Here is a 27366-nt window from a genome sequence, read left to right as displayed (position 1 = left end):
GGAAATACCCACTACAGGAACCCAAAGACTGACAATATGCACCAATCAAAGACAATCGCCTTCTTCATTGATTTCCTCTTTTGCCTCCTCCTCATGACTTCCTTCTGGATCTTGGAGGAAAGCACTCCTGCTCATCAGATATTGCTAACCACTGCGCAGCCCACCACTATGAAAGAGCATCACCTGATCTCCCTCTCACCTCAGCTCCGAGAGAGGCGTAAGGAGTTCTAGAACAATTCCTTTGTACAACTGTTGCACCAGCACAACCTTGCTGCAAATGCCACCAACTGCTGGATCTGCGGACGGCTCCCGCATGCCACCGGTCACTCCATCCCCTTCATCCCTTCTCCTTTCTCAGTTCATGGCTCCTGCCTTGCCTGGTTAATCCTCATGCAAGAAAGACACAAGGACAACACCATTTCTGGTCAAACAGTGTCACACTTCTACCATGGGTTCTGGCTGAACACAACCGGAAGGACATCTGCTCCCTTGTGTCCTGTTCCCTCTGGTTCCGCCTTCCTTATGGACATCCCTGCAAAGGAGCGAGTAGAAATGCAGGTGCTCCATAATCCAGCTAGAACCGCCTTCTCCCACCTACGGATGCGAACCGCCGCCACTCTGACTGTGGCCCTGTCTGTCATCAACGTCACTGGCCAGGTGTGCATCAAGGGCCTGGGAAGACAGCAGGTAGGTCACAGTGCCTGCCACACCACAAGGACACTGGACTCAATTGACCCTCCCTCTTTTGTTGCTTCTCCGAATATGTACTTTGTTTGTGGCACCAAAGCTTACACCTGGCTCCCGAAAGGTTGGAAAGGCACTTGCTACATCGCTTTCGTCCTCCCCCCCACGTATGTAGCCCCTGCTGATCATCACCGGCAGAGACGCGCAAGTGACATTGGACAAATCGACTCCACTGGGGCACAGTTCCTGGATGCAGCGAAGGGACTTGTTCCTCTGTGGGGCCCGATGGCGAACAGCCGCGCCATCCGACATCTGACCCAGGCAATAGAAACAACCATCAACATCACAGCTGGCGCCCTCGCCAACAACACAGCTGAGCTTCAGGCGGTCCGCCTTATGACCCTTCAAAATCGCCTGGTTCTAGACGTTGTTCTAGCCAATGGTGGAGGAGCATGCCGCATCATCGGATTTAGCTGTTGCACCTACGTACCAGATAACTCGCCCTCAGTCTACAAGGCAATTGAGCACCTCCATAGACTTTCCTCAGAAGTTCATCAAGAGCAAGAAGGATGGTCGCTTGGGAGCTGGTTTTGGGACACTCTGAAGGGCTGGGGATGGAGGTTGTTTACATTCATATTGATACCGATTGTGATACTATGTGGGTGTTGCCTAGGTATTCAATGCTTGCCATCTTTGTGTGCACTCATTTCTAACTGCATGTGCCCTAAGACTTTGGACTTCCGAACTGAGCACATGAGTTCCCTCTACGAGGTAGAAGTACGTGGCCTTATGGGGATAGACCCGAATTGACAAGTTGGCGAGACATGTTAAAAGGGAGGACTGTGGAATTTTAGTTGCGAACTGAACATCATCTGCGCCATCTTGTCATCCATGTACTATATGCAGGGCAGCTACCTTAGGTACCATGGTCTCCCCGTTCACGATCGATCGCCAGCGCGCTCCCCTGACCCTGCGAGCATCCCCTGCACACCCTGGCTGCCCCCGCTCTCACATGCGCAAGTCATAAACCCTCTCCGTCCGCATGACTCTGCCCTTGGGAGCTGCACCCGCGCCTGACCAACACTTCCATTCCTTTCATGAATACCTCTCCTTTGATGACCCCTTCCTCTGAGTCCGATTGTCCGCACGGGTCCCAGGTCATCACCTAGCCGGGGGATACAGTTTATTGCCCCCCTATTGTATGGAGTCGCTCCTCTTCAAAGGAGCTACTATTGATCATGGCCTCCCCACGCCCTGGGATACGATCAGGCACACACATCCTAAGAATCAGTGGAACACTCAGCTGCGTGAAAGCCCCCTCCTATTGTATGTGGGGTGAGGACCTCTATTGTGGATACGTGTGGGTGTGGGTCTGAAACGGGGATTCCGGGAATGTCTTCTCATACTTCAAAGAGTCTTTTCTGCAATAAAGAATGCTCACATGTCATAAACCGGAATATAAAAGGCCAGGCCTCAGAGAGGCTGTTAGAGCACCTCGAAACGATACCTTGTTGTCTGATCTGATGTGTTCTGCTCCGTCCGAATAAAACTTCTGTTTCCTGCCTTCCAGTCTCCAGCGCCTGCCTCTTTGTTTGATAACTAGAATGGTATAAGAGGCGGTTAGCGCCGGGCAACTTTGAAAAAGGCCATCAGCTCTACCTATTTTCCACAATGGTAGGGTAGCTCGTAAGAACGGAGGAGGGCCCCTAGAGCTGAGTGTTTTAGAGGGTTTAACCCCCTGATAGGGCGGGATATGGCATTAGGGTGAGGGACTGTGCTCCAACATGGAGACCCAAGAGCTTGGGAGTATGCAGGAAGACGTTGGATTTGACTATAGATCTTGGGGTGTAGGGACGGACTATATTCCTGTTTAGTGCAAGAGGACTTGGTTTGTTGAAAGATAAGGTCGTGAAGGGTTTGAATGTCCGATTTGACTTGTTGAAGGGCTGATAATATCAGGTCAAGTCTGGTGTCAGGCAAAATCGTTAAGTTATTGGATGGGAGGACAGAGGGAGTGGACGGTGAGGTAGTTTTTTTAGATACAGCTGTGTCAAGAGCCGTGGTGGTAAGGGTGGCTTTGATGGGCCAATGAGAGAAGCTGTGAGTAATGGATAGGAGGGAGGGTGCGGTATGGAGAGCAGGGTGAGTGGTTTTGGGGGGGTGAGTGGTGTCAATGTTGGGATCCGAGGGGGGTATCAGTGGGGCTGTTAAGCTGACGGGAGGTGCTGGGAGTAGAGGTGAGGGGGAAGGGTGAGATATGAAGAGCAGGGTGAGTGGTTTGTGGAGAGTGTGTGGTGTCAGTGCTGGGATCCGAGGGGGTACAGGTGGGGCTGTTAAGCTGATGGGATGTAAGGTGCTGGGAGTAGAGGTGAGGGGGAAGGGTAAGATATGAAGAGCAGGGTGAGTGGTTTGTGGGGAGTGCGTGGTGTTGAAGGACTGGGTTATTTAAGACCCAGCGGTGCCAGGGGACAACACCTGAAACCTTTGTGGGTAACCTGCTCCGGCGTACGAATGACAGAGACACGGGACACTTCCTTCGGCGTCAAAGATTCAAGGTTTATTTACTGCAGGGAAACACAGAAGTCACAGGAAGTACAACGAGTGTAGTTCGGGGAGACTGCTTCAAATTGGTTCTGTGGATCGCTCCTTTTATACACGATTCTCCCATAGGTTTACATGGTACACAAAGGTTTACGACTTGGCTCCCACAATTATCCCCGAGAGGGGTCGCTTTGGTCACTTTGATACATTCAAGGTCCGGAACATAAGTGCGGAAACATTTGGCGGTTCCCAACTGTACAAACCCATCTTCCCACCATTAGTACATTCCAATCAGCAGTAAAACAGATCGAAGAAGGAACAAGAACAGGTGTGGAGGAAGATGGAGACAGTGGGGAGATTGGAAAGGGTGTAAAAGGGTAGGTATCAGGAAACACGAGCTACAGGCATCAAAGGGACGTGCCTAATGAGATGCACGGCTGAGACAATAAACCAGCACGGCGAGATGAGCCTCGAGCGGGGCCATCTGCCTTACAGTATCATCCCCCTCGTCATAAAGACACTTTCAAAGGACATGTGTCTTCCGCAGATATCTTGGGAATCCCAGGGTCGCGAAGCGGACAACGTCCGTTCGCTGGCTACTTGAGGGCAAGAAACAAAATGGATGCCGTATCTAAGATGGAACCCGTGGGTACAGATGAAAAACCCACGTAACAAACGAACGGTTTAAGTTAGCACAGCGAAACTGCGCACACTTACTAAACTCGTCATTTGCGGTTCCTAGATACCAGACTCGACCATATTCGTGCGAGTAGAAAACACCACTTACAATTGCCACGGAACCTCAGACGCTCCTTTTGCCCTCATGTAGGCAAGCACTAGTCGGAATCATACTCGATATTCATCAGACCATCTAGATGTTGCTGTAACATAGCTCTGTCCAACTGAGTCCCCTTGGTAACAGGTGGCTGTCTCATACACGTTGTAGCACAGAGGCCACATAAGGCAGGACCACACTGCACACAAAGGCAACACGTGAACAGGAACGCCACAACAACTCCGATGATCATCAGAATCTTCCAACCCCAAGTCGACATCAGGCCCCAAAACCACCCAAGTAGCGTCCAATCCCCTACATCCACGTGTATGGATTCAGAGATTTTATGCAACTTTGAGATGGCTTGATAGACAGTCGGAGCGTTATCCGGAATGAAAATACAGCAGCTCGAATGGATCACCTTACATACCCCACCTCGATCTGCTAAGATCACGTCTAAAACCATACGGTTTTGTAACGTCATAAGTCTATCCGCCTGAAGTTCTGTGGTGATGTTACCAAGGGCACTGGCAGTAATATTAGCTGTCGATTCTACCACTCGAGTCAACTGTCTCAGGTTCCTACTATTAACCATAGGCCCCCAAAACGGGAGGAAACCCTTGAAAAAGTCTCCTGCCTCTTGACCGGCAGTATCCTCTTCGCTAATTACGCCTCTCACGACTCTAGCTTTATGATAGTCTGCGTCTACAGTGAACGTCGGAGGCAACAGATTTGCGATAAAACATGAGCCCACAAAGTCGGAGGGCAACCATGCATACGCACGATCATGGCAGACAAAGTACGTACCCTTGGCAGCCAGAAACACAGGGGACAAGACCATCGGCAGAATGTAATTTTCAGTGCAAGCACTCTCTCCAAGTCGGGCTTTCGATCTTCGGCCACGACCCATTAAACAAAAATTACCAATGTGGGGTACGACCCATATCGGAGGCGAGCTTTTAAGCTGTTTATCACTCGTGAGCGCACTGTACTCGACCTTACTCAAGACCCTATAGGCTTGTACCTCTTCCTCTGGGATGAGCGACGGCTCATAGATATCTCTATCTAAATCTTCTATCGCTATGGACAAAGGCTTATAGTACGAGCCAAGGCCAAGGTAGGGAGAACGTGGCTCTCGACTGGGGTGAGAATCTAGTGCGCTTCGAAACATTGTTTGGAATGCTCGAGCTGAACCCTGGGAACTATACGGTAAGACCAGATATGGAATTCCCTTATCCGTGGTATGCGGCATTAGTCCACACACCCAACAATTAGTAGTGTTTACCACTAACTGGTGCTGGTGAAGGAGCTGAATAAAGGAATTATTGCGGAATTCTGCACGTCTAGCCTGCTCGTGTTCGGGTAAGATATGAAAGGAATGAGGGGATGTAGTGGAGGTAAGTGTAGGGTCAGAGGTAGGAGTAGGTATAGCAGAAGGTAAGAAGTAAGACATCGTGTAATACACCCCACCCGCCAATAGTGCAGAAACAATCAGAAGCAGTACGAATATTTGAAACATAAAACATTTGGTACGAGTAAGTTGTTGTAACTTGAACCTTTGCGCCTGAGCTTCTTCCAAGTCCATCAGCTTCGAAAACGCCATCCCCTACAACCGTCCGCAACGTTTCTTGACGCACTTCGTTCTGTGTAGCAGTAGTCAATCCCTAGGAGTTCCCAGGAACCGACGGTCTTTAACCTAGCGTCAAGACCTGCTAACCAGAAGGAAGTACACGCGCGGCCCTACGGCCTTTATTCACAATGTATATGCAAAAATGTCTCTCAGCTGTGGAAGCAGAAACACATATGGAACGAAACTCAATATATATATATATATACAAAAACAATTACAATAATACGGGTGTTCGGACTGATCGTGGAAAACGGGATAATGCAATTATCAAGGGGCAGAACGGGATTTTTTATTTGTCCTTAGTACTGGAACGCAAAAAGTATCGAGTTTTCCCAGGACGTGTATGTTCATCAAACAAAGGATCCGATTAGGGAACAAAGTCCTGTTGATCAGCCGAATGTTCTGGTCTCGAGTCTGTTGATGACAAATGTTCAACAGTGTCCTTCTGCTGCACTGAGGATTCTCCGACAGGTTGTGCGTCACTGAAAGGTACAAACGCCGGCAATCCTTCGGATTCAGATGAAGCAATGCCCCTCCTCACCCACGAGTCTGCCGGAAAAGGAATAGGAACTTTCTTCGTATGGGTGGCATGCACCCAATTTTTCCAGCCCTCTAAACGAACGGCAGTTCTCGTGGCAAGGAGGACCTGGTAGGGTGCAGTAAACCGGGGTTCCAAGTTCTTCTTGCGGGCAAAATTTCTGGTGACCACCCAGTCTCCGGGCTGGAGCTGGTGGCCTGGACCCTCCGTCTGCGTCGGCAATGCTTCGTAAACCTGTTGGTGAATTAACCTCAGTTTAGCAGTCAGATCATGAAGATAGTCAATCAACATTGGGTATTCAAGACTGGAGAACACACCCGGTCTAGGGACCCCCCACACATTCGCAGGACGACCGAACACTATTTCATAGGGGCTAAGCCCTACTCGGGAGTGTACGGTTGCCCTAGTTGATAACAAAGCTAAGGGTAAAGCATCAGGCCACGAAAGACCAGTCGTAGCCTGAATCTTCGCTAGTTTCAATTTAAGGGTGCCATTATACCCTTCAACCAAACCAGCTGACTGGGGGTGATTGACGCTATGGAATTTTTGATTAATTCCAAGGCCCTTACACACACTCTTCATCACACTCCCCACAAACTCACTTCCGTTATCCGACCATACAATCCGAGGCATTCCATACCGAGGAAAGTATTCCTTCAGTAGGATTTTCGCAGTAGACAAAGCAGTGTTGTCTTTGAGGGGATAGGCTTCAATCCATCGGGAGAACGCGCAAACCACAACTAAAACGTATTTCAGGTTATTGCATCGCTCCATATGGATGAAGTCTAATTGGATCACCTCAAAGGGACATGAAGGGGGAGCAAAACTACCAGGAGGAGTTGGGGTTCCCTTACCAGGATTGTACAACATACATACCATACAATTCTTAACCAATCGTTCAGCACATTTCGTGATACCATCATTCTTCCACACATGGGACAGCAACTTACAAATACCTTTCACGCTAATATGTGCTAACCCATGCGCCATTGTCACAACAGCCAGCACATACGCATCCGGTAACATCCATCTCTTATGTTCCGACAAATCAACCCAACAACCATTCGCATCCAACTTTCCCGTACTTTCTTTCCACTTCGTCTTTTCAGTCTCGGTGGCCTCATTCTGAATTGCTTTCACACTCTCGATAGTGTCCTCACACATACTCGATTCGGTAGGCCACCTAACCGAACTCATCACATACATTCTAGTGCTAAGATTCCGTGCAGTCTCCTTAGCAATCTCATCCGCAAAGGCATTACCACGACCAACATCATCCGTCACCTTACGATGCGCACTACATTTAACAATCGCTACCTGCTTAGGCAACGTAAGTGCATCCAAAAGATCATTCACAAGTTGTCCATGCTGAATCTTCGTACCATGCGATGTCATAAAACCTCTCTCTCTCCACAACCGTCCAAAGCTATGGGCGACGCCAAAAGCATATTGGCTGTCGGTAAACACATTCACACGTTTCCCTTTTGCTAACACACACGCTCTAGTTAGAGCGATCAGCTCTGCAGCCTGGGCAGAGTTCTGATTCAATCTCGCAGTTTCCACAACAGTATTCAAAGTCACAACAGCATACGCAGTAGTCACATCACCATTCGGCAATTTAAAACATGAACCATCCACATACAACGTTCCGTCTGGATTTTCCAAAGGAGTGTTTTTAAGGTCCACTTGACCTTTTGTTTCCTCTTCAGTTCTCAAATAGCAGTCATGGGCTGCTATTTCATCTGACCCTGTGCTAATGGGTAACAAAGTTGCCGGGTTCAGAACATTACAACGTTTTATCTGAATATGACTTGCCAACAGCGTCAATTCGTACCCAGACAACCTCGCACTCGTCAAGTGCTGAGTTTTCGTACGATTCAAAAGAGTATCGACTGCATGCGGAACCATCACCGTAAGCATATTATCCATGACCAATCCTGCTGATTGTCGGATGGACACCGCAGCTGCCGCTGTTGCTCTCAAACAACTCGGCAATGCTCTAGCTACCGGGTCCAAGGTCGAGGAAAAATATGCACATGGACGTTGCTTACCACCAAAAGGTTGCGTTAAGACACTCAAAGCACAACCTTCCCTCTCGTGAACATATAGTGTAAACGGCTTGCTATAGTCAGGAGTACCTAACACAGGAGCCGAACACAATGAGTCACGTAATTCAGAAAAACTTTTCTGACATTCGTCCGTCCATGGTAAAGGAGTTGAAACATCCTTGCACGTAAGAGCCACCAATGGTTTCGCTAGCAATGAAAAATTTGGAATCCATTGCCTGCAATACGACGTGATACCTAGAAAGGCACGCACATCTCTTTGGGTTGTTGGCACAGCCATTCGCGCAATTGCTGCAATTCTCTCTGGGGTCAACCGTCTTCCCTCCTTTGACAATAAGTGACCTAGATAGGTTACTTCTTGACAACAATATTGGAGTTTAGAAGGTGACACCTTATGATGTAAGTCACAGAGATGTTGCAGCAACGACACCGTAGCAATTTTGCAAATGTCCTGAGTATCTGCAGCCACCAACAAGTCATCGACATATTGGATTAAGGCCGCACCAGCCGGCAACGAAAACGCATCCAGTTGACCCTTCAAGGCTTGACTGTAAATCGATGGACTCTCACAGTAGCCCTGAGGAGCGCGTTTAAACCGGAAGCTGCGTCCACCAAGAGAGAAACCGAAAAGGTCTCTGCTCTCTTCTGCAATGGGAATGCTGAAGAACGCATTCTTCAAATCGATCACCGAAAACCACGATGCAGAAGCTGGAATCAGAGTCAGTAGCGCCGTGATGTCAGGCACAACAGGAAACTGAGGAATCACAATTTTATTTACCTCCCGTAAATCGATAACAAAACGATAAACAGGTGGTTTCGAAGGATCAGTACGTTTTAGAATGGGCAGTACAGGGCTGTTGCACACGTTTCCCCGTGTTTCTTCAATAACGTCTTTCTCGATCAAATCATAAATGATCGCTAATAATGCTCGTTCACCATCAAGAGAGATACGATACTGGGGAATACGTGGCAACCGTACATTAGATTTCAGCTGAACAACGTAAGGGGAGATGTCAAGCAGGCCCACATCATTGGGACCTGTTGCCCACAAAGATGCAGGAAGAGAACTCAATTCCGGTGGAAGCTTATCGAGAGACAAGTACATAGGAGAGACAACCCTCTCTCCCAAAGTAAGCTTTACCCCCGCAGGAGAACAATACATACAGAGTTGCATACAAACGTTTTAGCAAATCCAGGCCCAAAAGATTTTCACCACAACCCGTAGTCAAAATCAACGGAGCTTCTAGCTCACGAGGCCCAATTGTAAGGGGCAAAGGGCGTGAAACTGGATTGCTAACGGGGGCGCCAGAGAATCCAACGGAAACATTTGTTAAGCCAGACAAAGGTGCGCCAGGGAGTCTCGAATGCATTATGGAACTTTTCGCTGCACCAGTGTCCAACAGAAAAGGCTCAACGACGCCCGATGTAGCAACTGCGACGTAAGGCCCTCTCTGATCAACCGGAACTGATACCACTCCCTCTCCTTGCCCATGGCTGTCCTAGTAATTACTGTCGTCAGTTCCCTGATCAACGTAATAATCGTCTACATTGTACTGCGCAGATCGTCCTTGCGATGATCCACGTTGATCAAAACAATTATCGGAATTTGACGAGTTATCTGAACGGTCATTTTGAACACCACGACCTCTACCACGTGGTGTCTGCTGAGAACCACCACGACCTCCTCTAGATGAGTTACCACTGTTACGATCGTTTAAAACGGGACAGTTAAATTTTAAATGACCCTCCTGTCTACAATAGGCACACTGATTGTACCCTAACGAAGATCTTTGGGAAGAGGAGTCATTTCGAGGTTGTGACCTATTTGATTGCGACTGCGGTCTATTTGGCTGCGAAGCATTCTGATTCGAGCGCGGGGGATACGCCTGCTGTAACAACACTTTAGTTTTGAGTTCTTTCGTCTTTTTATCAGCGCGGTCGTTCTCCTCTTTTTCTCTGTTCTCATAATACTGTGCCGTAGCCAATATTTGAGCCGAGGTAGAAACGGCCCACGCACTCTCAGAATTTTTCAATTTATTGCTCAAATCGGGCAATAAGTTAGAGACAAATTTGTCCACAAACAACCGTTGACCACCCTCAGTGCTCATATCCTGACCACTGTGATCGATGAATGCCTCCTCAAATCTCGTAAAGAAATCAGAGACACTCTCGTCCTTCTTCTGTTTACAAGCTGACAATTTGTCCCAGTTCACCCTCATAGCTGGCATAAGTGTTTTCATTAAGGTAATTATTCTTTGAGGGAGGGCAGTAATGAGTTGTTCAGGCTTAGCCCCGCCAACTTGTCGCGTATCGGCCGCAGTAAGAGCAGCCCAATCGCCACCTAATTCGTTTGCGTGATCTTCGTGCCGAATCTTAGCCCATACCGGTTGCGGTACGATATTGCCGAACAACATATCGATATCGGCAAGATTCATTACCGTAGCGTCTACAAGCTGCGATAATTCTTTATAGTACCCTGCAGGATTTTTGCGAGGGTCAGGCAAAGATTGCTTCACCTGTAAAACTTCTGATCGTTTCCATGGGAGATGTATCCATACTCTCTGAAAGAACGGCAAGATCAGAGGTTGAGCTGCAGGATTACCTGGCATCCACACTGGTGGAACTTCCCGCATAGGAAACTGACCGGACGCATCTAACTGCCTCTCAACATCCTCAACAAACAAAGCTTGAGGTATAGGAGCGGGACGGAAAGATAACAACCGTTCAACAGCACGTCGAGCATTAGTATCCACTATCAGTCCATTCGAGAACTGAAGCTGTAGATCAGACAAAGCGGTCAACACCTCGTCAGGTGCATCGGCCGATATCTGATCGCGCAGAACCTTGCACATTTCTTCGAACACGTATCTTTGTGTCGGTACATTGAATTGGCAGAACGTATCAAGTACAACGCGTGGAGGATTTCTAAGAGGGTGAGTCATCCAACCCATCGCCATATTGTATAGCGAAGCACGCTCCCTGTTACCGGGAAGCTGACTACGTCTTTGAGGACCTTCCGAACCAGCGGACCCAAGAACAGGACCAAGAGAATGGAAAAAACTAGCCGCAACAGGAGAAGTACGACTACGAGTAGACGGAGAAGTATAGCACAAGGGACTAACAAGAGAAGAGGTAGAAACAGAAGAAGCAACAGGAGTAAGTAGAGCAGGAGCAGTAGCGGGAGCAGGAGTATGTGGAAGCGGAGGAGCAGTAGGAATAGCAATGGGCAAAGGAGCGGGAACAGTCGGAAGAACGGGTGCAGGTTGAGGAACAGGTTGAGGAACAGGTACAGGGGGAGCCACAGGAACTGCGGTACCCTGCACGTACGGAGGTGGTGACTTCATAAGATAAGACATTAGGGGATCCTCAACTGACTCGTCCTTCTTATCCGACTCCGTTGGCAAAACAGGATAGCACTTATCTATGGACATACGCTGTAGCCGGTCAAACACTTCCTTTTCCTTAACCTCCTTATCACGCTGAAACTGCTCTGCTTTCTTTACAATGGTAGCAAAACCATCTCTCTGATTACGTTTAGTCTGTCTGATCTCTTTCTGTCGGGCTTCTTTACGCCACAACCGAAAGGCATCAAACATGGCCGGCCTTGACTTTCTCTCAAACAATTTAGTCTCAAGATTATCTAAGATCGTTGTCTCAAAACTACCATGAGGTGGCCAACTAAGGGCACCATCTTTCTTAGTGTAACGGATCCAGTAATCATTAAAAGTAATCGGGCCTAGCCCGTGTTTGCTGTACAGCTCATAAGTTGGAGTTCCAACCGGAGGTATCGGACACGAGTCCTCCAGTCGGGAATCCGTACCACAACGTCTGAAACAACTAAACAAAGTACTACGACCAGGCATCTTGCACACTAGCTGAGTTTCACAAACGTCAAGGGTTACGGGATTTACCAAGTCCCAGCAAAGAGCAAAAACCCTCGGTTTTTGGCGACTGCAGACGTCAAATATCACAACAAAGTACCAAGAACTTCAAATGCAATGGAACCATGCAACAACTAAGCAACCACAACCAAGAACTCTGGGAGCGACCCACAAATACTTAACTCAAAGATCGATGGCGTCACCAGGAAGGCCCGTCAATCGTCTCGCTATACCAAGGTCTACGCCAGGCGCCAAAACAGGTCTACAGTCAGGGCAGCAGTCCGTTGCAGCCGTCAGGAGGCGGGAATCTTCGCGGGAAAAGTCTTCGGGCCACTTGTTTCGACAACAGGATCGATGAAGCGGAGTGCACCTTCCCTCGGAGATTTCACACGAAGTTCCTCACGATCGTCGGGCTTGGACCGGTACCACTGATGCAGCCCCACGTTGGGCGCCAACTGAAGGACTGGGTTATTTAAGACCCAGCGGTGCCAGGGGACAACACCTGAAACCTTCGTGGGTAACCTGCTCCGGCGTACGAATGACAGAGACACGGGACACTTCCTTCGGCGTCAAAGATTCAAGGTTTATTTACTGCAGGGAAACACAGAAGTCACAGGAAGTACAACGAGTGTAGTTCGGGGAGACTGCTTCAAATTGGTTCTGTGGATCGCTCCTTTTATACACGATTCTCCCATAGGTTTACATGGTACACAAAGGTTTACGACTTGGCTCCCACAATTATCCCCGAGAGGGGTCGCTTTGGTCACTTTGATACATTCAAGGTCCGGAACATAAGTGCGGAAACATTTGGCGGTTCCCAACTGTACAAACCCATCTTCCCACCATTAGTACATTCCAATCAGCAGTAAAACAGATTGAAGAAGGAACAAGAACAGGTGTGGAGGAAGATGGAGACAGTGGGGAGATTGGAAAGGGTGTAAAAGGGGAGGTATCAGGAAACACGAGCTACAGGCATCAAAGGGACGTGCCTAATGAGATGCACGGCTGAGACAATAAACCGGCACGGCGAGATGAGCCTCGAGCGGGGCCATCTGCCTTACAGTATCATCCCCCTCGTCATAAAGACACTTTCAAAGGACATGTGTCTTCCGCAGATATCTTGGGAATCCCAGGGTCGCGAAGCGGACAACGTCCGTTCGCTGGCTACTTGAGGGCAAGAAACAAAATGGATGCCGTATCTAAGATGGAACCCGTGGGTACAGATGAAAAACCCACGTAACAAACGAACGGTTTAAGTTAGCACAGCGAAACTGCGCACACTTACTAAACTCGTCATTTGCGGTTCCTAGATACCAGACTCGACCATATTCGTGCGAGTAGAAAACACCACTTACAATTGCCACGGAACCTCAGAGTCAGTGCTGGGATCCGAGGGGATACAGGTGGGGCTGTTAAGCTGACAGGAGGGGCTGGAGTAGAGGTGAGGGGACGGGAGAGATATAAAGGGCAGGGTGAGTAGTTTGTGGGGTGTCAGTGCTGGGATCTGAGGGAGTATAGGTGGGGCTGCTACGCTGATGGGAGGTGTTGGGAGTAACGGTGAGGGGGAGGGAGGAGGAGGGGGAGAAAGTGTAGGGTGAGGAAGGATGGTGAGTGAATTGGCGATGTTACGGAGTGGGGTGGTTGTAAGGGGGAATGTGTTGTTGGGTGGGTCGACTGTGAAGTCTAGAGATAATGTTGTAGTGGATGAAAGTAACGTCTGGATTGACTGAGGAGCCTGTGCATTCCCAGAGACTGCTAGGATTGAAGGATTGAGGCAGCCATCAGCATTGGAGGCAGCGAAAGGTATGTTTTTTTAATCATTATTTTCCCCTAAATTCCCCAACCCTCTCCCCCGATTGTTCCCCCACACCCTTTCGTTTTGTGGCCACCGCCACTGGATGTTGGCAGAGGAGCATAGCAGATAGGGAACGGGCCATCAATTGTTCTTTTAGCATTAGTCACCACAAGTGGGACAGGTATGCCCAGATGTGAGTTCCATGCTCTCCATGCCACTGGAATCAAGCTAGCCTGGCTGGTGAAACCGGTCCCAGGATGCGTGTTTTTGGTATAGGGAGGACCTGGCCTAGCAGTTCAGGCTGGACTGTTCCCATGGGGAGCATGGTCAAGACTGTTTTGCCGATGATGTGGTTTAAACTGGAATGACATGGGTAGCAAAATAACAATGGATTTAGGCCCAGATATCTGTACTGGGAGTGAATGTTTGACATGGTTCAACATTCTGTCTATCAATTGTTCTTTTAGCATTAGTCACCACAAGTGGGACAGGTATGCCCAGATGTGAGTTCCATGCTCTCCCTGCCACTGGAATCAAGCTAGCCTGGCTGGTGAAACCGGTCCCAGAATGCGTGTTTCTGGTACAGGGAGTACCTGGCCTAGCAGTTCAGGCTGGACTGTTCCCATGGGGAGCATGGTCAAGACTGATTTGCCGATGATGTGGTTTAAACTGGAATGACGTGGGTAGTAAAATAACAATGGATTTAGGCCCAGATCTCTGTACTGGGGGTGAATGGTTGACTTGGTTCAACATTCTGTCCATCAATTGTTCTTTTTGCATTTGTCACTCTGAGTGAGACGGGTATGTCCAGATTGGGTCCCGACCTCTCCATGCCATTGGAGTCAAGCTAGTCTGGATGATGAGGGGTGAAACCCCAAATCTGGTCCCAGAATGCTTGTTTTCAGTCCAGGGGGGATCTAGCCTGGCAGTTCGGGCTGGACTGTTCCCATGGGTAGCAGGAAAAGACTGATTTGCATATGGCTGGGTTTACACCGGAATGGCATGGGGAGCAAAAACCGATGTATTTAGACCCAGATCTCTGTACTGGGGTGAATGTTTGAAATTGTTCAACATTCTGTCCATGAATTGTTCTTTTTCCAATTGTCAGCCCTGAGTGGGACGGGTAGGCCCAGGCGTGCTCTCCATGCCGGTCCCAGGATTGTTGTTTCCAGTCCAGATTCTTTTTGGTAATTATTCTAGGCTAAAAAACAGGCTTGGGGTTAGGTATTTTTCAAAGCACCAAATCTAAAACACAGAATATAAACTCCACATAAACTCCTTACTGTAAAGAATAGGAAACGCAAAGAGTTGAAAGGAAATCAGGGTTCGCGTTTATGAATAGATGTAGGGATCGGAGTAAGCTTTGTGTTGACAGTTGGGGTTAGATTTAGGGATAGGTTATTGGATTAGGGTAGGTTCTCGCCGTTAAGAGAGAGGGTGTAAATGTAGGATTTATGTTCGAGGTCGAAGGCAGATTTAGATTTTTGGTTGGAATATGTGTAACTTGTGGCAAAAAAAATACACTTGACAATTACACTATCATATTACCTGAAGAGAAAACTGTTAAAGTCTGATCGTTTGAAAAAACCGCAGCTCGTGTTTCATTAAGAAATCTCTTTTTAGAGCACACTGGTTATTATGATACCTGGAACTTACATTTACTAATCTTTTGAAGCCCCGGAGAGCTCCTGGAATCTGTTCTGGTGAAGTACGTGGAGATTCTATTATTTAAAATGAGTACAGCTAGAATGTGTTGTTTTTTCCTATTTTACCTGTTCTAATGCCTGTGCCGAAAATGTGTGTTTTTATTTTGATTTTACTAAGCATTGCTGGATACATCAAGGACTCCTATGGCTCTCTCCGCCGAATTCTGCCCTCGCCAGAACACAGGAATAGATCACACGAGAAGCAGTGGCTGCCGCTGACAGAAAGAAAAGTTATTGGCCCTTTTGCCCTGTCAGAGCGAGGGATGGTTCTCTGTGAGGAGGGGCAGAGATGCTGCATGCGTGAAATGAAAGGGTTGCAGCAGACGCTGCCGACTCCCCGAGGAGGCTGCAGCAGGCGGTGTGTGCAGACATTTCCTGGAGTTCCCGGTGCTGTGCTCCCTGACCCCAGTGGCAGTCCCCTCGCACTGCACCTCTCTCTCTTTCTCTCTCCACAGCTGCTGATGCCAGCGCCAGAGCGAGGCTGCTCCATTCTCCCTCTCTCTCTCATTCCACTCCGACCAGCCGGGGGACCTTCAGGGTCGAAGGTTTCGCCCTCCCGGCACCGACCTCCACCTCCAGCCGACCCCGGGGCGCAACCTCCCATGGAGGAGCTTCTCTAGCGGAACACAGGACATCCCCGGGACACAGGGTAAGAGGTAACCAGAGAGAAGGGGGAATAAATCACCAGAGGGGAGGGGAATACAAGCAGAACACAAAGACTTGGGTTAAGAGGTGGCTGCTTGTCAGAGAGGGCGCAGGCAGGGGCTGTCCCTGCTGCTGCTGCAGAAACAACAAAAGCACGGCTGGGGCATGGAGTGTCTGCTCCTGAAATATGATATTTCGGATTGTATTTTTCATTTGGAAAGCATTTATTAAAAGCTGGGACGTCCCCACGCACTCTCCCGCCTCGTTTGTTGTTTTTTCTTCTGCGTTTTTGCCGGAGGGATGCTTTTTTCTGTTGTTTACAGAGGCGAGCCGGCGGTAGTGGCTGATGCCTGGTGAGGCGGAGGCCAGAGACCCGGATGAAGGAGCGGGGTCAGGTTGAGGGGTGCTCGGGGCTGCTGATCCGAAGCTCGCAGCTCGTTTGTTCCAGCAGCCTTCCCCGGCTCTGCGTGCACTGTTTGGGGGCGGGGGTGACATCTAAGCCCGCCTCTGCCTTCCAGCCCGGGCTCTCCTCTGCTGCACCCCGCCGAGATGAGATCCAGAGGCCGCCCGGGGGATCACGATCTCCGAGGCCCGAGCCTGCCGAGGGGGCGGCGCGGGGGTCACGGGATGCGCCTCAGCCAGGGCTGCCTCAGTGTGAGGATGAGGGAGGAGAATAGATGCATTGCGAGCCGTTCAGAAAGTGAAACTAAAAAGGTCAGTGTAGTAAGGGAGGGAATCCAGGACAGCGGTGAGAGCGGGTGCAGGCGGCGCTCATTGTGCCGGGCGCCCTAGGAGCTTCCGGCAGGCGACGCAGTGTGAGGGGTGCTGCCTCCTCACACTGCGGTGCACGCGGGGTGAAGCAGCACGGAATAGGCACCCCTGTCTCCTCTCCGCGAGGTGGACCAGGGGATATAGGCAGAGTGCTCCCTGTCATCGCCTTGCAGTGCACCCGGGTTAAGCACTGCTCTCTCCTCGCCGCCGTGCAGTGCACCCGGGCTGAGGCAGGGGTAAGCACTGCTCTCGCCGTGCAGTGCACCCGGGGTGGTGCAGGGGACATGCAGAGATCCTGTTGCCTCTTCGTGGTGCTTTGGGGTTAAGCAGGGCTTGAACCGGGAACTAGAGCTTCCTCATTGTGCAGTGCATTCTGGGCATAGCAGGGGCAGGTGGTGCTTCTAGTTCCTCGCTGCTCTGTGCACGCGGGGAGCTGCAGGGATGGATGTCCTGTGCTCATCGGTACCGTGCAGTGCTCTCAGGTGTAGCAGGGGGCGGTCACCTGGTTCCTGTTTGCTGTTCATCGTGAAGTTCTGCGCTGATGCTGGGAGCTGCAGCCGCTGCCTCGGAGTGCAGGGCTCTCGGGTTGAGGCACAGTGCTTTTTCCTCTGCATTGAGTGTGCAGGGGTGATAATTGAATGCCAATGCCTTCCTGCTGAGCTGTGCCGGGGCTGCCCGTTGGATATAGTGCCAGGGACATGCCCTGAGTTGCTCTGCCTCTAGGAATCCTCTCATTGTGCACCACGAACAGCGCAGAAGGCACGAGGCATGGGTGATATGCGCTGAGTGCCGCCTTCTATGCATAGTGTAGGGCACCAGGACTTTCTGGGCTGCCATGCGATGGATGAGAAAGGGGCCCTGCTGCACCTGCGCTGTGTGCCATGGCTGCCCTGCGCCCCGTCGGCGCCGCACTCTCCCAAGGCCGCCAGAAATGCTCGAATCAAATGTTGTGTGTCTGAGATTGTACCCTAACCCTGCTTGTACTCTTACGTACCCTACGGTTGTTGCTTTACGAGAAGGGTGTGAGATCCTTGCTGCCCACGTCACTTGGGCTGTGAAGCAGTGCTGGCGAAAACTGCCCGAGGTGTGTCAGGGTAGACATTGGGCGGCTGCCTTTACTGTATGCGTGCCGGGCTACCTCGAGAGAGTTGCTTGCCAGGGTATTGAGTGGGCAGTGCTCCTCGTTGTGGTTTGTGGTAGGCTCACCTGCAGTGCTACGGGTATTCCCCCAGTAGGTCCCGAGAGAAAGTCCTCTTCGTATGATGGACCAGGGTTGCTTATGTATTAAAGTGCAGAGTGAGTGATGCTCGCTGAGCTCTTTGATGCCCTGAAGGCAGCCAGGGGCTGTATATTGGGTGATGCCAGTAGGTCCGAGGCCCTAGCGCATGAAAGAAAAGGGACCTACCCACTGGCTGCTGTTTGAATGATAAAATACAGCAATAATCAGGGTTCAGTGGGCGCCTCTGGATCTCGGTGTCACTGCACCTGTTGCACCAGTGGTAGATACGCTCCTTGTCTTTGCACTGTGTGCCATAGCTGCCTCCAGGGTGCCAGAGTATAACAAACGTCGGTGATACCCGTCATTGTACTGTGTCAGCGGTACTCAATGCCTTAGGCTGTGCCAACGTGTCGTGTAGGCAGACTGGTTGATACTCTGCCAGGCAAAGGTTGTACCAGGTTGTGATAGGGCATAAAATGGGCGAGGTTCCTCATTTGTGTTATGTGGCAGAATATAGTGAGGTTCACACTCCGCATCCCCTGATGGTGAGGTGTGCCAGGCCTACTTGGTATGGGGAAACAACCTTTACAAGGAAGGTTTTTACCACATTATGACTTAACCACGCATTTTTAAGCACGCATGTGTTTACAACGTGTGTGTTTTTACAACAAATGCATTTACCACACATTAAGGGTGATTTAGGCGCCTTGTGGGTCCCTCCCTACTAATACATTGTTTTTAAATAAATAAACAATGCATGGTAATGGCATCCACTTTAAAAACATACACGTTAATAAAATACCCTTAGTATGACAAGCTGACCCAAGGCACACAGCTGGTGATGCGTCTCATTGTGCTTTGTGCCAGGGTTACCCAAAGTGAGAGGCTGAACCAGGGCAGGTGGGATAAGATTCCTCACTGAAGTGTGCGTCTTTTACATCCTGGAGGGTATAATGCTGTGCTTCTCCATTGCATTTTGTTCCAGGTTGTGTCAAACTGTGCCAGGGAATCGAGTGGTGGATACTCCTTACTGTAGTGTGCGTTAGGGCTTCTTTGAGTGCTCCTGACCATGGCAGCGTTTGACTGGGTCAAGTTCCTCATTTGCTTTATGCGCCTGGATTTAGAGTGTCCCATATGCCACATTGTGTTGTGATCCATGGAATGGAGTGGGTGGGTGGTACCCTTCACTGTGTTGTTTACCCGAATATGTAATGGTTCACACCACACATTGTGTGGTGTAGAATGGTATGAAGTACTTGATACCCCTCACTGTGTTGTCTGCCTGGATATAAAATGGGTCATGTACTCATTCTGTTGTGTAGCAGGGTATAGAGTGGGCGATACCCCTTATTGTGTTGTGTAGCAGGGTATGGAGTGGTGATACTCGGGGCCTTAAGTGGGATTAAAAAACTGGGGGGTCTCTCAGTGGGGCGTGGCCGATGTAATTAAGGGCCTGGCTTAAAAGCACCTAAGCTGAAAATCTATTCTTAACTAAGTGTGCCTCCCAACTGGTATTTTGCTATTTCTGTCATTACATCCAAATATACAATACAGCAAGTAACATTATACTTACAACAAGTCAGTACTATTGGCTATGCCAATGGTTGTTAGTTGCATAACATGAATAAGCAGCAACCATGGCTTCGTTGTATATAATATTGAAAATGCTGCAGCTCTGTAATGGTGGGACTGTGAAAGATCTCTAACCAGTCTATTTGAAGTTATCAGAGGCACTGAAGGCTGGTACTGCTGCGCAGTTATGCTTTGTTTTTCACCCTGAGGGTGAGAGCAAAAATGTAGAGCCCGATAGGGACCCGTCTTAGCACCTGCTTTTTATAACTGCAGTTGCAGAGCACCTGCAAGCCCCAGCCCGCTTAAAGCCCTGGTGATACTCATCATTGTGTTGTTTAGCAGGGTATGGAGTGGGTGATACCCCTCACTGTGTTGTGTAGTAGGATATGGAGTGGCTGATACCCCTCACAGTGTTGTGTAGTAGGATATGGAGTGGGTGATACCCCTCACGGTGTTGTGTAGTAGGATATGGAGTGGGTGATACCCCTCACTGTGTTGTGTAGTAGGGTATGGAGTGGGTGATACCCCTCACTGTGTTGTGTAGTAGGGTATGGAGTGGGTGATACACCTCACTGTGTTGTGTAGGAGGGTATGGAGTGGGTGATACCCCTCACTGTGTTGTGTAGGAGGGTATGGAATGGGTGATACCCCTCACTGTGTTGTGTAGTAGGGTATGGAACTGGTGATACCCCTCACTGTGTTGTGTATTAGGATATGGAGTGGGTGATACCCCTCACTGTGTTGTGTAGTAGGGTATGGAGTGGGTGATACCCCTCACTGTGTTGTGTAGTAGGGTATGGAGTGGGTGATACCCCTCACGGTGTTGTGTAGTAGGATATGGAGTGGGTGATACCCCTCACTGTGTTGTGTAGTAGGGTATGGAGTGGGTGATACCCCTCACTGTGTTGTGTAGTAGGGTATGGAGTGGGTGATACCCCTCACTGTGTTGTGTAGGAGGGTATGGAGTGGGTGATACCCCTCACTGTGTTGTGTAGGAGGGTATGGAGTGGGTGATACCCCTCACTGTGTTGTGTAGTAGGGTATGGAGTGGGTGATACCCCTCACTGTGTTGTGTAGCCAGTGTACGGCTTGGTCATACTACTCACTATGTTGATATATATGTCCCAGTATATCCTTGTGGGCTTGGGAAGATAAGTGTTGGCTAATAGTACCAACAAGGGATATATTTAAAAATGATTTAAATAAAATTAAAAATTACCTCATAAATGTCAAGCAATAACATCAACACTTAATGAAAAGCAAATTACTGTATATATGTTCAAGAAAAAGAATGAAACAACGCAAGCAGGTGTATTTCTTAGTTCATTATATTGTAGTCAAAGAAACAAGATTGCATTTTGGGTTTCAAAAATAGGAAGCTACTCCAAAAGCATTGATAACAGATCACAGCAAATGTTTACACTTACAATTCACTAGTCATCAATCCACATAAACCTATTAACAAACGGACACAGAATGGAGACTGTCCTTAACATTGGATCGGATTCCCCAATAAGATTCTTAACAAAACTAAAAGGAAAATGGGTTAGGGCGTTGAGGGTCGGTCTCTTCTGAAATGCAGCTATGAGACGATCCTCAGGACAAGATGTTTGAAAGGAAGATCCAAGACCCCTCGCAGATAAGTTGTGGAATCTGTAAGAAGTAATCTTATCGTGCTAAAAACGTCGAGAGGACAATTGTTCCAGGACTTAGTTGTATTTGTCATCGGTGCAGACAAAAGCCCATATAAAGAATGTTTTGGTAGAAAACGGCTGCAGTTCACCTCTGCGGTCCCTGTGTGCATTCACTTAACGTTGGACGTAGAATGGGTCACTCCCATATTACCTTGTGTGACAGGACTGGCTAGACTGGATCCGGGGGGCGAGGGTTGAGAGTAGGGGGGTTCCTCGTGGCATGGTGTGGGCCGGCCTCCGGTACCACGGATTGTGTCGGAGGGTAGAGTGATGAAGTTCCTCAGCGTTGTGTGCCTCTCTGAATACAGTGTGTGTGTGCTATGTGCCGGAGCCGCACAGGGAGGACGGGGTGTGCCAAGACATTGTGTTGTTAATGCACCCTAATATCGAGTCCGTCTACCATGGCTGCCATGTGTGAGTTGAAGGTTTGCCAGGGTTCCATGTATCTAACCCTCAGTGTCCTGTGCTCTATGCATACACACATACCCAGTGTTCGGTTAAAGCGGGCGGTACTGCTCATTGTGCTGGGCATCAGGGCTCCCTGGTGGGCACTTGCACACCACACGGCGTCCTCTTCTGTGTGCTGTGCATAATTCTTTCCACCAGCCAGCGAGTACACCAGGAATGCTTCTACGCCTTCCTTGTGCAGGGCCCAGGGCTGCCTGAGGGGCACATGATGGATGGTGCTGCGGCAGTCTCATTCTACTGCACGCGGGGGTGCTTTAAACTTTAAGGGCCTCAGTAAGGGAGCATGACGTAGCTGCTGATCTCTCCCTGGTGCGGAGTGTGCCAGGGCGCCGCCATCAGCACAGGGCAGGGATGGGGTGTGCAGGGATCGACCGCTTCCGGTGCTGGCTTTGAGGGTGTGTGTAATGCCGCACAGCATGCTCGCGGTGAGCACCGCGGAGAGCACTGCTACTAACGTGGATGCGATCTGTCAATCAGCCTGGGAGACCTTAATACAAACAAAAATCAGACAGGTGGCAGGCAGCTCTGGCCGAAGCCAAAGGAAGCAGGCAGCTCTGACCGCAGCCAGCGGAAGCAGGCAGTTCTGGCCGCAGCCAGGGGAACCAGGCAGCTCTGGCCGCAGCCAGGGGAAGCAGCCAGGCAGCTCTGGCCGCAGCCAGGGGAAGAAGGCAGCTCTGGCCGCAGCCAGGGGAAGCAGGCAGCAGGGTGCCGTGGCCAGAGGAGGTGTCAAGGAGCTCGGGCTACTGGGAGGGTCGGGTACCAGGCATTGGGAGCCGCTGAGCAGGCAGTGGAGGTCGAGACAGGCACAAGATGCTAGGCGGTGCATCAGGCGGAGAGCGGAAATTTCTTGGTCCGGAGCGGAATGGAGGCAACAGACAGCTGTGTCATGATAGACAGGTGTTCATTAGAAGATTTTTTTTTGGGGGGGGGGGGGAGTGCAGCTGTGTATTAAGGGCTTGTGGAGAAGGCTGATGTGCACTGCTGCATGGTGGAGCAGTCAACTTTCAAGAGATTGGGGAGCAGGCAGCTATACATTAGTAGAGTACGCGCAGTAGGCAACTGTGTATTCTGTTAGAAGGTGGTGGAGCAGGCAGGTGTGTATTAGAACATGGGAGGTGCAGGCAGCTCTGTGTTAGGGGATTGTGAATAAGGCTGGTGTGCACTGCGAACCCGAAAAAAGTGCAGTAGGTGGTAAGGGGGCCGTCAACTGCCAAAAGATGAGTGGAGCAGATAGCTGTGCATTGAGGATAATGTAGCAGGCAAGTGTGCACTACGGCATGATGGAGCAGGCTGCTCTGCTTAAGGGAGTGGGCAAAGCAGGCACTGTGCATTACGAGATTGGTCGGAGCAAGCAGCTGTGCAGTAGAAGACAAGGGACAGGGAAGCAGGCAGCTATGCATTAGGACATGAGGGAGCAGGCAGCTGTGTATGAGAAGATAGGGGAGTAGGCAGCTGTGTATTAAAAGATGAAAGCAAGCATATGTGCAGTTGTGCAGTTGGAGACAAAGTATCAGATTTGGGGAGCTTGCAACTATGTAGCAGATGTGGGGAGCTCTCAGCTGTGAGACAGATTCAGGGAGTACTCATCTGTGATCCAGATGCAGGGAGCTCTCAGCTGTGATCCAGATGCGGGGAGCTCTCAGCTGTAATCCAGATGCGGGGAGCTCTCAGCTGTGAGACAGATTCAGGGAGTACTCATCTGTGATCCAGATGCAGGGAGCTCTCAGCTGTGATCCAGATGCGGGGAGCTCTCAGCTGTAATCCAGATGCGGGGAGCTCTCAGCTGTGATCTAGATTCGGGGAGCTGTCAGCTGTGATCCAGATTCAGGAGCTGTCAGCTGTGCTCCCGATTCGGGGAGCTCTTGTCTGTGATCCAGATGCAGGGAGCTCTCAGCTGTGATCCAGATTCAGGGAGTTCACAGCTTTGATCCAGATGCGGGGAGCGACGTAATCCAGATTCGGGGAGCTGTCAGCTGTGATCCAAATTTGGGGAGCTCTTGTCTGTGATCCAGATGCAGGGAGCTCTCCGCTGTGATCCATATTCACGGAGTTCACAGCTTTGATCCAGATGCGGGGAGCTTGAAGATGTAATCTAGATTCAGGGAGCTGTCAGCGGTGATCCGGATTCAGGGAGCTGTCAACTGTGATTCATCTTTGGGGGGATGGCATACGCTTATTTGGATGCAGGGGGTCTTGCAGCTGGCTTTCAGGAGCTAGGTGAAGAAGGCAGAGATTTTTCAGGGTAAGGTGGCAGCAGGCGGCAAGGAGTCTGCAGCCAGAAGGCAGCAGAATGAGAACCTTCAGAGTAGGAGCAGAGACAGTGCGGGGAGCTTGGAGCCAGAAATAGAAGACCGGGAGTGTCAGACTTGGGAGTAGGGACAGAGAGTAGGGTGTCTGGAGCTAGAGGAGCAAGGAGCTTGAAGGTGTCTTGGGAGTAGGAGAGAGACTGAGTGTATGGGGCTTGGATTCAGAGGTAGAATACAGTGGTACGAAGGCCGTGATGGCAGGGGCCGCAAGTTGAGTTTCCGGAGCCAAAGATGGAAGGCAGTGGAATTAGAGCTTGGGGGGGGCGCAAGAATTTGTGTGGGGGTTTGGCGGTCTGGAGGCAGAAGGAGCAGGAGTAGGGGTCTGGATTCAGAAAAGAAGGCACCAGAAATGAGCTGTGGGAGTAAGAGCAAGAGTAGAGGGTGTGGAACCAGAACCAATACAAGTGTAATGGGACCTGGGGAAGTAGGGCAAAAGCAGAAGCAGGCAGCAGAATTGGGGCTGGAGAAGTATGGTCATGGATTAAAGGGCCAGAGGAGGAGGCGCCAGAATAGCACCCGTGGAAGTTGGGTCAGGGAGTAGAGAGCCAGAGGAGGAGGCAGAGTGGCAGGAGCAGGAAAGTAAGGTCATGAAATGAAGGGCCTGAAGTCAGAGGAGGAGGCAGCAGAATGGAAGCCGGGAAGTAGGGCCACAGGCTACTGGGACAGAGGAGGAGGCAGCAGAGTGGGATCCAGGGAAGTAGTGTCATGGAGTAAAGGGCCGGAAGCCAGAATAGGAGGCAGCAGAGTGGGATCCATGGAAGTAGTGTCATGGAGTAAAGGGCCGGAAGCCAGAAAAGGAGGCAGCAGAGTGGGATCCAGGGAAGTAGTGTCACAGAGTAGAGGGCCGGAAGCCAGAGGAGGAGGCAGCAGAGTGGTAGCCGGGAAGTAGGGCCACAGGCTACTGGGACAGAGGAGGAGGCAGCAGAGTGGGAGCCAGGGAAGTAGTGTCATGGAGTAAAGGGCCGGAAGCCAGAAAAGGAGGCAGCAGAGTGGGATCCAGGGAAGTAGTGTCACAGAGTAGAGGGCCGGAAGCCAGAGGAGGAGGCAGCAGAGTGGGAGCCATGGAAGTAGTGTCACAGAGTAGAGGGCCAGAAGCCAGAGGAGGAGGCAGCAGAATGGAAGCCCGGAAGTAGGGCCACTGGCTACTGTGACAGAGGAGGAGGCATCAGAGTGGGATCCAGGGAAGTAGTGTCATGGAGTAGAGGGCCAGAAGAGAAGGCAGTGTGATGGGAGCTGGAAGAACGGTCACAGGGTAAAGGGCCAGAAGCCAGAGTAGGAGGGTGCATACTGGTGGTTGGGAAAGGATTGTCACTGGAAAGAGGCAGCAGGGTGGGATGAAAGTCATGGCTAAAAAAAAAACATGCTGTAACTTTTTTCGGTCTTTCATCTTCAGGTATGCACATATAAAAATAACACACAGCTTCAATGTAAAATAAATGCAAGTTAAGTTAACCAGTGGGAAATGCACTGTCGTACTTTATGAAACCTCTGTTAGTTAATGCATTTAGAGTTCTGTGTCTGTAACCAGAGAGCCAAGGAATTGTATCATGGTTGAAACAGTGATGAATAGTTGGGGGGCAGAGGCCTGTGTTATGCTCCTTTTAAACAAAACACACACTTTACAGCTCAGCTGGTAACTCCTTTCCAACTCTATTAAAAATAATAAATCTGTGTCATCAGGAAGTGTCAAGTGATTCCATTGATCAAAGCCAATACTGGCTTCCAAGAACCCTTTACATTTGCAAATTGACCCGTTGTGCACATTTAAATTTCTTTCAGACAGCAGGCGCCCTGGCAAGAAAGCTTGCTTAGCTGTCTGCCCCTCCATAGGTATTATTATTATTATTATTATTATGTTTCTTATATAGCGCCAGAATCGACCCCGAAGGGGTATCTCCGCGCTTGCCTTGGGAACCCGTCCTGGCTTTTCCCTGTGAGATAGCCCCTACAGGGCATCCCCAAGGTGAAAGCCAGGCATCCCGTCGCGGGGGAGGGGCGTTGTGGAGATTAAGCAAGCTTAATGCCCAGAGTTGCAGAGTGAGAACTCATGATTAGAGCAGGCACCGAAGCGAGAATTATCAAGTCTGTGGACATTTGAGCTCAAGACCCTGCCGCGTCGGGAATTGAACTCTGGTCCCGGGTCTGACCTCTGCTTCAGGGTCTGCCTGCTCTAACCAGTGAGCCACACTTCTCCACAGGACGAGAGACTCCCTGCCCTACACTTCAGCTGATTTGAAGAAACAACAGTTCTAGTGGCTAATACAGACGCAATTATGATACTAAGTATGCACAATGGCAGTAAATCATGTAAAGACCTTGTCAATATCAGAGGGCAGAAGGGACAATCTAGGAATAGGGATCTAGAAAGTCCCTGCAATGGCTCTGTGAATTCTGCGGCCTCGGCGTTTCAGTTCCCACTCATTGCACCATGAGCGGGAACTGAAACGCCGAGGCCGCATAATTCTCAGCAGACCTCTGTATAAGTCAGAGATCATTCCGTTACAAGGACTAATCAACAGGACTTGGGAATCTCCGAGTACCTCACCTTCACAGAGCCATTGCAGGGACTTTCTAGAGCCCCTTTTCTGGATTTTGAAATAGAAGAGCCAGCTATCTTCACCTCACAGTGAGAACCCGGCAGGGCCCTCACGTGAGTCCTTTTCATTCCTTTTCACCACCGGATTACACCACTCACGCAGTAGCTGCGCCATAAGAAATCAGATGTCCCCACAATCACAGTCCTGAAGAGACCCCTCATACATAGTGGGTCGAAACGTCGTCGACAAACCTTACAGATCAGACCTATTCACAGCCACTGCAATCTTACACTAAGGCTGTACATAAATGAATGAAATTTAAGGTCGATGTCCGTCTGCATGAAAAACGTACATCCTACATTGTAAATAATCCCGAATGTTGTTTTGTTTTCATGTTTTCACTTAGGGGCACAACACACATAGTGTAGCGCTTTTTGAATGTAAAAAAGTGTTTTATACTATTGAACTGTATATATTAAATTACCCTTCGAATCTAAGTGTGTAGATTGTCCCTTCTGCCCTCTGATATTGACAAGGT

At 49.8% G+C, this 27366-nt stretch overlaps 1 protein-coding gene across 1 annotated transcript in view; it reads left to right on the top strand.

Moving 5' to 3' along the window:
• The first annotated feature begins 15958 nt into the window (after positions 1–15958).
• The window catches only part of MPPED2 (metallophosphoesterase domain containing 2), a 699046-nt gene continuing 687638 nt past the window's right edge, over positions 15959–27366 (top strand). The window contains exon 1 of the mRNA XM_086955812.1: positions 15959–16265. The gene's annotated coding sequence lies outside the window, so the exon portion shown is untranslated. The remainder of the gene's footprint in view (positions 16266–27366) is intronic.

The sequence above is a fragment of the Lissotriton vulgaris genome, chromosome 2_1, assembly GCF_964263255.1.
Source record: "Lissotriton vulgaris chromosome 2_1, aLisVul1.2, whole genome shotgun sequence".
In the NCBI taxonomy this organism is placed as follows: Eukaryota; Metazoa; Chordata; class Amphibia; order Caudata; family Salamandridae; genus Lissotriton; species Lissotriton vulgaris.
Note: the sequence above shows the minus strand (reverse complement) of the source record. Positions and strands in the feature narration are given on the sequence as shown.